The sequence below is a fragment of the Alexandromys fortis genome, unplaced genomic scaffold (assembly GCF_014885135.2).
Source record: "Alexandromys fortis isolate MF-2015 unplaced genomic scaffold, M_Fortis_MF-2015_v1.1 scaffold_184, whole genome shotgun sequence".
NCBI classification, from domain to species: domain Eukaryota; kingdom Metazoa; phylum Chordata; class Mammalia; order Rodentia; family Cricetidae; genus Alexandromys; species Alexandromys fortis.
This window is the reverse complement of record NW_026068125.1, coordinates 3,182,907-3,193,727: the sequence shown is the minus strand read 5'-3', so window position 1 is coordinate 3,193,727 and position 10,821 is coordinate 3,182,907. Positions and strand designations below refer to the sequence as shown.

Below are 10,821 nucleotides of genomic sequence, written 5' to 3'. Positions count from 1 at the left end.
GTTAAAGTTAAAGCCTTCTTTTTTTTTTTTTTGTTTAAACAGAAAAAGGGGAAGTGATGTGGGAGTGTCATATATCAATCTGTTGATTTCATTGGTTAAGTAATAAACATACTGCTTGGCCTCATAGCTTAGAACATAGGTGGGTGGAGTAAACAGAATAGGATGCTGGGAGGAAGAGGAAGTGAGCTCAGACTCTGCTCTGCTCCCAGAGAGACTCGACAGCTCTGCGCTCTGGAGCAGAGACGCTAAGCTCTGCTCTCCCAGGCAACTCCAACCCAGGATGGATGTAGGTTAGAATCTTCCTGGTAAGCGCACCTTGGGGTGCTTACACACATTATTAGAAATGGGCTAAATTAATATGTGAGAATTAGCCTAGAGTAGGCTAGATAGAAATGGGCCAAGCAGTCTTTAAATGAATACAGTTTGTCTGTTGTTATTTCGGGCATAAGCTAACAGGCAGCCGGGGTGCTGGGGACGCAGCCCCGCCGCTCATATATCAACAGATATAGGCTAGAGTTTGCCTATAAATATGGTGAGCGTGCTCCCAGCCCTCGCTTCTGCTTTCCTGGTCTCCACGGGAACAGTGGTGCTGTAAGTCTATTCCTCCATTAAAGCTGTCTATATTTTGACAATCTGTCTGCATTCGCTTATGCCGTTACATGGTAGAATTGCCATTTTTACTATGTTGATTCTACCAATCCAAGAACATGGGAGATCCTTCCATTTTCTGGTGTCCTCTTCAATTTCTTTCTTCAATGCCTTAAAGTTCTTGTCAAATAGATCTTTCACTTCCTTGGTTACAATTACCCAAAGATACTTTATGCTATTTTGGCTATCTTGAAAGATGATGTTTCTCTGATTGCCATCTCTGCTTCTTTGTTCTTTGTGTATAGGAGAGTAACTGATTTTTTGGAGTTGATCTTGTATCCTGCCACATCACTAAAGGTGTTTATCAGCTGTAGGAATTCTTTGGTAGAATTTTTGGGGTCACTTATGTACACTATCATATCATGTGCAAATAACAAAGGTTTGACTTCTTCCTTTCCAATTCAAAATCTACTTATGTTGTCTTATTGCTATTGTTATAACTTCAAGTACTATATTGAAGAGGTATGCAGAGAGTGGACACCCTTGTCTTGATTTTAGTGGAATGGCTTTGTGTTTCTCTCCATTTAATTTGATGTTAGCTGTTGGCTGGCTGTATATTGCTTTTATTATATTTAGGTATGAACCTTGCCTTCCTAATCTCTACAAGACCTTTATCATAAAGGGGTGTTGAAATTTGTGAAATGCTTTTCCAACATCTAATAAGAGGATCATATGGTTTTTTCTTTCAGTTTATTTTTATGGTGGATAACATTGATAGATTTTCATATATTGAACCAGCCCTGCATCTCTGGGACGAAGCCTACTTGATCATAATGGATAATTTTTCTAATGTGTTCTTGGATTTGGTTTGCCAGTATTTTACTGAGAATTTTTGTATCAATGTTCATGAGTGAGATTGCTCGGTAACTCTCTTTCTTGGTTGTCTTTGTGTGGTTTTGGTATCAGGGTAACTGTACTTCATAAAAGGACTTTTGCAATTACTCTTCTTTTTCTATTTTATGAAATATATTAAGGAGTATAGGTATTATCTCTTCTTGGAAGTTCTGGTAGAATTCCGCATTGAAACCATCAGGTCCTGGGCTTTTTTTGGTAGGGAGGTTTTTTTATGAGAGCTTCTATTTCCTCACAACTTACAGGTCTATTTAAATTGTTCACCTGGTATTGACTTAATTTTGGTATATGGTACTTATCTAAAAAGATGTCCATTTCTTATACATTTTCCAATTTGTGGCATACAAGCATGTAGTAAGATCTAATGATTCTCTGAATTTCCTTTGTGTCTGTGGTTATTTCCCCCTTTTCATTTCTGATCTTGATAATTTGCATGTTCTCTCTCTGCCATTTGATTTGTTTGGATGGGGTTTGCCAATCTTGTTGATTTTCTCCAAGAGCCAGCTTTTTGTTTCATTGATTTTTTTTGATTGTTTTCTGTGTTTCTATTTTGTTGATTTCAGCCCTTAGTTTGATTATTTCCGGTCTTCTATTCCTCCTGGGTGAATCTGCTTCTTTTTTTTCTAGAGTTTTCAGGTGTGCCATTAAGTCTCTAATGTATAAATAAATAAATTTTATTTATGTGGGAACTTAGTGCTATGAACTTTCCTCTTAGGACTGCTTTCATAGTGTCCCATAGGTTTGGGTATGGTGTGTCTTTATTTTCGTTGAATTCCAGGAAGACTTTAATTTCTTTCTTTCTTTATCCTTTGACCTAAGGGTGGTTCAGTAGTTGACTGTTCAGTTTCCATGAGTTTGTAGCCTTTCTGTGGGTAGAATTGTTAAATTCTAACTTTATTCCATGGTGATCTGACAGTACACAGGTGTTTAGTACAATTTCTTTGTATCTATGGGATGCTTTGTTACCAAGTATGTGATCAATTTTTGAGAAGGTTCCATGAGATGCTGAGAAGAAGGTATGTTCTTTTCTGTTTGGGTGGAATGTTCTATGGATGTCTGTTAAGTCCATTAGATTTATTACATCTGTTAGTTCTCTTATTTCTCTGTTAAGTTTCTGTCTGATTGACCTGTCTATTGGTGAGGGAAGAGTGTTGAGATCTCCTACGATTAGAATGTGGGGTTTGATGTATGCTTTGAGTTCTAGTAATGTTTTTTTTTACATATGTGGGTGCTTTTATATTTGGGTATAGATATTCAGAATTGAGACTTCCTCCTGATGAATTGTTTCTGTTATGAGTATAAAGAATAGTGTCCTTCTCCATCACTTTGGATAGATTTTAGTTCGAAATCAACTTTATTAGATATTAGTATAGCCACACCCACTTGTTTCTTTGGTCCATTTGATTGGAAAGCCTTTTCCCAACCCTTTACTCTGAGGTAGTGTCTGTCTTTGAGGTTGAGGTGTATTTCTTGTAAACAGTAGAATGTTGGATCCTGTTTTAGTATCTATTTTCTTAACCTGTTCCTTTTTATAGGTGAATTGAGTCCATTGATATTAAGTGATACTAATGACCAGTGGTTGTTAACTCCAGTTATTTTTTGGTGGTAATGTTTGTGTTTTTCCATTCTTTGAGTTGTTCTGGTGAAGAGTTGTCAGATGTCTGTGTTATTGTGGGTATTGCTAGTTTCCTTGGGTTGAGGTTTTCCTTCTAGTACTTTCTGTAAGGCTGAGTTTCTGGATACATATTGTTTAAATCGGTTTTTGTCATTGAATATCTTGTTTTTTCCATCAGTGGTGAAAGAAAGCTTTGCTGGGTATAGTAGTCTGGGCTTGCATCCATGGTCTCTTAGTTTTCACAGCACGTCTAATCAAAGACCTTCTGGCTTTCATGGTTTCCATAGAGAAGTCAGGCTGATAGGTTTACCTTTATATGTTACTTGTCCTTTTTCCTTTGCAGATCTTAATATTCTTTCTTTATTCTGTATGTTTTGTGTTTTGATTATTATATAGTGAAAGGATGGGGTTTTTTTTTCCAGTCTACTTGGTGTTCTGTAAGCTTCTTGTATCCTTCTTTAGGTTGGAAAAGTTTTTTTCTATAATTTTGTTGAATATATTTTCTGTGCCTTTGAGCTGTAATTCTCCTCCTTCTATCCCTATTATTCTTAGGTTTGGTCTTTTCATGGTGTCCCAGATTTCCTGGATGTTTCGTGTTAAGTATTTGTTGGATTTGTTATTTTATTTAGTCAATGAGTTTATTTCCTCTATTGTATCTTCAGTGTCTGAGATTCTTTCTTTTATCCCTTGTATTCTGTTGGTTATACTTGTCTCTGTAGTTCCTGTTCATTTCCCCAGCCTTCCCTCGGTTTGTGTTTTCTTCATTATTTCCATTTTAGTCTTCAAGTCTTGAACTGTTTTCATTACCTGTTTGATTGCTTTTTCTTGTTTTTCTTGGGTATCTTTGAGAGATTTAATCATTTCTTCTACCTTTTTCTTTATTTTTACCCATTTCTTTACAGCACTTTTTCACATCCTGTTTAAGGTCCTCTTTTATTTTAATAATGTTACATTTAAAGTTGATTTCTTCTCCTTTTTCTGGATTAAGGTGTTCAAGTCTTCTTGTTTTGTGATCCCTGGATTCTCGTGTTGTCATGTTGCCTTTCATGTTTTTGGAGGAATTCTTGCATTGGCGCCTGCCCATCTCTGCCTTCAAATCAGCCAGGAGAGTCTTGGCATTTTGGTCCAATCTATGCTGTGACTGACTCTCTGGGTGGATCAACTCAGTGCAGGAGCAGGAACTGTTCCTTGGCCAAGGACCTCGCAGACAATAGGGCAGACATGGTGGAGGCAGGGTTGTATGGAACAAAGAAGCCCCTGAGGCAGGTGCTGGAGAGGCCCTGTACTCCCTTCCTGGACAGTCTGCCCAGGGATGGCACACATCACTCATCTGGATGGATCTCCTCAGCACAGAAACAGGAACTCCTTGTAGTCCAAGGACCCACAGACAAAAGGGTGAACTTGGGGGGAGGGCAGGGTCATGTGGATGAATCCTGCTTTCACAACCATTCTGTTAGTCCATGTCTTTCTGTTGAGGAATTGAGTTCATTTGGTATTGAGTGACCAATGACTGATGCCCTTTAATTTCTGTTATTTTGTTTTTGTTGTTAGAGGTGGTGATGGTAGTGTGTGTGTGTGTGTGTGTGTTTTCCTTCTCTTGATTTTTATGGTGTGAGAGTATTTACATCCTGAGTGTAGTGAGTCTTTTCTCTGTCCCTCCAGCCAGCTCCCAAATCATGACATGGAGACTTACTATTAATTAAGAATGTTCAGTCAATCACTTAATTAGCACTTACAACTTAAATTAACCAATTTTTATCAATCTACTTTTTGACTTGCCGCATTATTATCTTTTCTCTTTACTGTCCATGTTTTTCCTCTCCATCTGATTGGTGACTACTCACAACTCTGCCCTTCTTCCCAGCATACTTTCTGCCTGGAAAATCATGCCTATCTGTTCATCTTTTATTTAATAAATCTACGTGCCAAATATTCACAGTATAAGAAAAGATTATTCCACAACACCTGTGTTTTCATGGGTGTCATTGACTTCCTTGGATTAGAGTTTTCTTTCTAGTTTCTTTTATAGGGATGAATTTGTAGATATATATTGTTCAAATTTGACTTTAACATGAAATATCTTGTTTTATCCAACTATGGTAATTGAAATTATTGCTAGCTGTGGTAGTCTGGGCTGGAATCTTTGGTCTCTAAAAGTCTGTGTCTGTATGCCATCTGCCCTAGCCATTCTGGCTCTAAGAGTCTGTGTTGAGAAGTTAGATATAGTTCTGCTAGGTTTGACTTTATGTCTTACTTCTTATTTTTCCCTTGCAGATTTTAATATTTTTTATTCTGTATGTTTAGTGCTTTGATTATTATGTGGCAAGGTGGACTCTTTCCAAGTCTAATCTAGTTCATGTTCTATATGCTTCATATATCTTTATAGGCATCTCTTTCAGGTTAGGAAATTTTTCTTCTATGAGTTGTTAAAAATATTTCCAGGACCTTTGAGCTGGAATTCTTCTCCTTCATCTATGCCTATATTTCTTAAGTTTGGTCTTTTTATATTTGCCCAAGATTTCCTGGATATTTTGTAACAGGAATGTTTCGAGTTAGCTTTTTCATTCACTTATGTATCTATTTTTTCTATTATATCTTTAAGCTGTATTATTTTCTTTCATCTCTTCCATTCTGTTTGTGAAGATTGTGTCTGAAGTTCCTGTTTGAATTCCTAAATTTTTCATTTCCAGAATTCCCTTAGAATTTCCTCAATTTGGGTTTTCTTCATTCTATTTCTGTTTTCATATCTTGAACAGTTTTTATTAATAAATACTTTTTATCTTTCAGAAATTAATTATTTTTATTTTATAAATAAAATGTACATTAGTGTTTTGCCTGTGTATATGTGTCAGTGTCAGATCCCATGGAGGTTAAGTAATGAACAGTTTTAAGCTGCCATGTTGGTGCTGGGAAGTAAACCCAGGTCTTTTGAAAGAATAGCCAGTGCTCATAATGGCTGAGCCATCTCTACAGTCCTCAGTCTTGAACAATTTACTTCAAATATTTGTGGGTTTATTTTTACTTTCTTTAGGGTATTTATTTATTCCCTATGGCCATCTATTTGGGTTTTCCTGGATTCATTTAGAGGGGTAGGATCTAAAGGAACATAAGGACAGGGGAACATCTACAGACAATTGAAGACAGAAGTTTCTGTTCTGCCTAGTCCTAAAAACATTCAGTCCCAAAGAAACACACAGAGGTTTATATTAATTATAAATTGTTTGGCCTATTGCTCAGGCTTATTACTAACTATTTTTTACAACTTTAATTAACCCATAATTCTTATCTATGTTAAGTCACATGGTTTAGTGTCTTTTAATAAGGCATTCTCATTTTACTTCTTTGTCTTGTTGCTGATTGCATCTCTGACTTTCTTCTTTCCAGAATTCTCCTAGTCTGGTTGCCTCATCTATACTTCCTGCTTAGCTACTGACCAATCAGAATTTAATTAAATCAATATGAGTAACTTAATTAAATTAAAGTTTTACAGTGTACAAGAGTATTATCCCACAGCATTTCCCCTTTTTCTTTTCAAAACAAAAACCCTGAATGTAATCTCCTTTAGTTAGCTTTTTCCTGACCATTATCCATAATAACTTAAAAAAAGCATGCTAACCAAAGCAAATAGCCATAATCCATTTGGGTGGAATGTGAGCATAGTTTTTTAAGCTATTTCCTGCTGATTGGGGGCACTGATAATCTTTTGAAGATCCAAAGAAAATTTAGGATTACGGTTAAGTCCTATTTGACCTTAATCAAAAAATATGTGAGGCTCCTATCTGAGATTCTTCAAGGGGATTTTTTTATTCAAACCTTATTTTTCTTAACTCAGAATGAATCCGCAGTCTCTCATTTCCCGTAGAAACAAAGACAAAGTCTTTCTCCAAAGTAACATATATTTTTAACCTAAATTTTGAAGTCCAGGCATTTTCAAAATATATAGGTTAGATTAATCCAACAACATATACAATCAAATGTCTTTTAGCAGTTGTTGTTCCTTACTTAGCAAACAATTCAAAGACAACACAATATCATACAGTATCCAGATTCTCTGTATATTTTCTATATTTACATTTTTTGCTCTATGTCTTTTCCATTTAATTTTTGGTTTTAGAAAGAGGGTTTCTCTGTGTATCTTTAGCTGTCTTGGATCTCACTCTGAGACCAGGTTGGCCTAGAACTCACATAGATCAGTCTACCTCTACCTTCGCAGTGCTGGAATTAAAGATGTGTGCCACCACACCTGACTACTCTATTTCTTTTTTCCAAGGACTTTCTCTATCTTTTTCTTTTCTCCCCCAAGCCTATGCACATTTCTAAACATACCAAAACTGTTTAGAGGTTTTCTGCTGTCTGAATCTCTCTTTACTGTATATCTCCATCCATTTCTGAATAGATGAGCCTTTAATCTGCTAATCAATAAGTCTAAGATTGCTCCCTCCCTCCCCTCTTTGGCCACATAACATCTCTCAGCTCAGCCTGTTCGGGCGCTGGGACCAAATCCGAATTGGGAGGGCAACCAGGACAGTGGTAGTTCCTTTGTCTCAATAGCCTGCCTGCAGCAAGCAAGGTGGACCCTTTGTTTACGAGCTACCCAAGCAGCACACAGATCTGATCTAGGCACCAGGAGAGCCATCACTGGGGAGGGACATCACTGGGAAGGTACATCAGTGGGCAAGGAGACCTGATCCTGTAAAAGAAGATCCATAGGGGAGCATTCGGAGAAAGAGATGGGCAGGCACCAATGCAAGAATTCACCCAACAATCTGAAGAACAACATGAAACCACCAGAACCCAGCAACCTCACAACAAGAGGACAGGAACACCTTAATCAAGAAGAAGTAGAAAAAATTGACTTTATTAAAGTGATTGATACCCTTAAACAGCATGTAAAAAATGCCCTTATAGAAATGGATGAGAAGTATAACAGAAAGTTTGAAGAATTGAATAAATCAGTGAATGATACCCTAGGAAACCAAGGAAAAACAATCAAACAGATAATGGAAACAGTTCAAGACTTGAAAACTGAAATGGAGGCAAAGAAGAAAACACAAACAGAGGGCTGGCTGGACATGGAAAATCTAGGTAAATGAATAGAGACTACAGAAACAAGCATAACCAGCAGAATACAAGAAATAGAAGAAAGAATCTCAGATTCTGAAGATAACATAGAGAAAATAAATGCACTGACCAAAGAAAACAGCAAGTCCAACAAACTCTCATCACAAAACATTCAGGAAATATGGGACACAAAAAGATGAACATGGGATGTACTCACTCATAATTGGTTTCTAGAGATAAATAAAGGTCAGTGAGTCTATAATTTGATCTCCTAAAGAAGCTAAATAAGAAGGTGATCCCAAAGAAAAACATATAGCTATCCTCCTGATTATGGGAAGTAGACAAGATTGCCGGGCAAAAAATGGGATCTTGGGGGGGGGGGGGAGGGAGGTAAGGGGAGATGGGGAGAGAAAAGTGAGAAGGGGAGGTTGGGGGGAACTTGGGAAACGGGATGTTTGGGATAAAGGAAGGTCGGATAGGGGAGCAGGGAAGCACACATCTTAATTAAGGGAGCCATCTTAGGGTTGGCAAGAGATTTGGTGCTCCCAGGTGCCCAGGGCGATGTCCCCAGTTAGTTCCTGGGGCAGCTGAGGACAGAGAACCTGAAATGACCCTATCCTATAGCCATACTGATGAATATCTTGCATATCACCATAGAACCTTCATCTGGAGATGGATGGAGATAGAGACAGAGACCCACACTGGAGCACCGGACTGAGCTCCCAATGTCCCAAGGAGGAGCAGAAGGAGGGAAAATATGAGCAAAGAAGTCAGGACCACGAGGGGTGCACCCACCCACGGAGACAGTGGGGCTGATCTATTGTGAGCTCACCAAGGCCAGCTGGACTGCGACTGAAAAAGCATGGGATAAAACCGGACTCTCTGAATATGGCAGACAATGAGGGCTGCTGAGAAGCCAAGGACAATGCCACTCCGTTTTGATCCTACTTCATGTTCTGGCTTTGTGGGAGCCTAGCCAGTTTGGATGTCCACCTTCCTAGACCAGGATGGAGCCGGGAGGACTTTGGACTTGCCACAGGGCAGGGAACCCTGACTGCCCCTCAGACTGGAGAGGGAGGGGGAGAGGAGTGGGGGGAAGGGGAGAGGAGAGGGAGGAGGGGCGGAAAGGGAGACGGGGAGGGAAATGGGAGGCGGGGAGGAGGCAGAAATTTTTTTTCAATAAAAAATTATATTAAAAAATAAAATAAAATAAAGGCTCCAAACCATGCTCTATTCATTTCATGTGAGAAACTCTTCCTCTGCCATCTCAACCCAGCTAAAGCTTGGGAAAAAATACATGTTTAAGGCTTCACTACAGTGATTGTATGCCAGAAGAACAGAAACTAGAGAAAGCTAAAAATCAAAGATAACAGCTAAAAAAGAGCCAGTTGGAATTACTTGGTAGTCAGGAACATCAGCTGCTCTTTCTGAGGATGAAAGGGTGGGAGTGGATTCCTAATACCTACAAAGAGAGACTCGGAACCATCTGTAACTTCAGTTTCAAAGGATACAATACTCTCTTCTGACCTCTATAAGAATTGTATGCACATGGTGTTCAGACATATATGCAAGAAAAACATCTACCTAAATAAAATAAAAAAAATTTAATGAAGTCTTTTTTTTATAAAAAGAAAAAGCCTTCACCTCTAAACTGGAATAACAAAATAAGGGTGCTTGGGAAAAGCCCAGTGTTTTCCTCAGCTCACCAATCCATTCCAATTCTCAGAAGTACTTTCCCTTTCTTAATAAACTGTTTGTATTTCTATTCCCAACTCGTCCAATTCTTTGTCTTGGAACAAAACCTTGGAACTTCAGTTTGTGTCTTGGGACCTAGACCAAGCCTGGTATTTTTTCTTAAATTGAACATAGTTCCAGAGAAATGACCACCAGACTACAAAAATGGCCTGGAGAAAGAGTTTCTAAATCAAATTTACTTCGAGGATGGGACATTGCATTTGGACAGGGGAAGTGCAACATAAAAATACTTGAAGTTGGACCAGTACCAAAGTAGAAGTGGAGGTGCCCTACAAGAGAAATTATATATGCTGAGGAACTAGGCTCCAGTTTTGTTTCTGATATCTGTGATGTTTAATATCGATTGTCAGTTTGAACAGATCTAGAATCACCTAGGAAATAAGCTTTTAAACACACTTGGATTTGCTTTGTGTAGCTTTGTTATATGTTTGGCAAGAGGATAGAGGAGTCTCTGAAAACAACATGGAATGTTGTATGAGGAGCAGCGTGCCACTTCCCGCCACCTGGCTAGCTTTACCCGAAATAATTACATGGAAACTGTATTCTTTAAAATACTGTCTGGCCCATTAGTTCCAGCCTCTTATTGGCTAGCTCTTACATATTGATCTAACCCATTTCTAATAATCTGTGTAACACCACAAGGTGGCTTACCAGGAAAGATCCCAACCTGCGCCTGTCTGGGGTGGGAGAATCATGGCAACTGACTGACTCGGCTTCTTTCTCCCAGCATTCTGTCTGTCTACTCTACCTACCTAATTTTCTGTCCTATCAGGGCCAAGGCAGTCTCTTTATTTAACCAATGAAATTAACACAAAACAGAAGACTCTCCCCTATCATTTTCTCTCTCTCTCTCTCTCTCTCTCTCTCTCTCTCTCTCTCTCTCTCTCTCT

At 38.4% G+C, this 10,821-nt stretch overlaps 1 protein-coding gene across 5 annotated transcripts in view; it reads right to left on the bottom strand.

The window, feature by feature from the left end:
- The window catches only part of LOC126490665 (zinc finger protein 120-like), a 177,396-nt gene that overhangs the window by 153,915 nt on the left and 12,660 nt on the right, over positions 1 to 10,821 (bottom strand). Inside the window, exon 1 of one of the 5 annotated variants that reach the window (XM_050125747.1) lies at positions 10,583 to 10,602. The exons of the other annotated variants lie outside the window; for them this stretch is intronic. The gene's annotated coding sequence lies outside the window, so the exon portion shown is untranslated. Of the gene's footprint in view, positions 1 to 10,582; positions 10,603 to 10,821 lie in introns of those variants that run through there. 5 annotated transcript variants of the gene reach the window in all.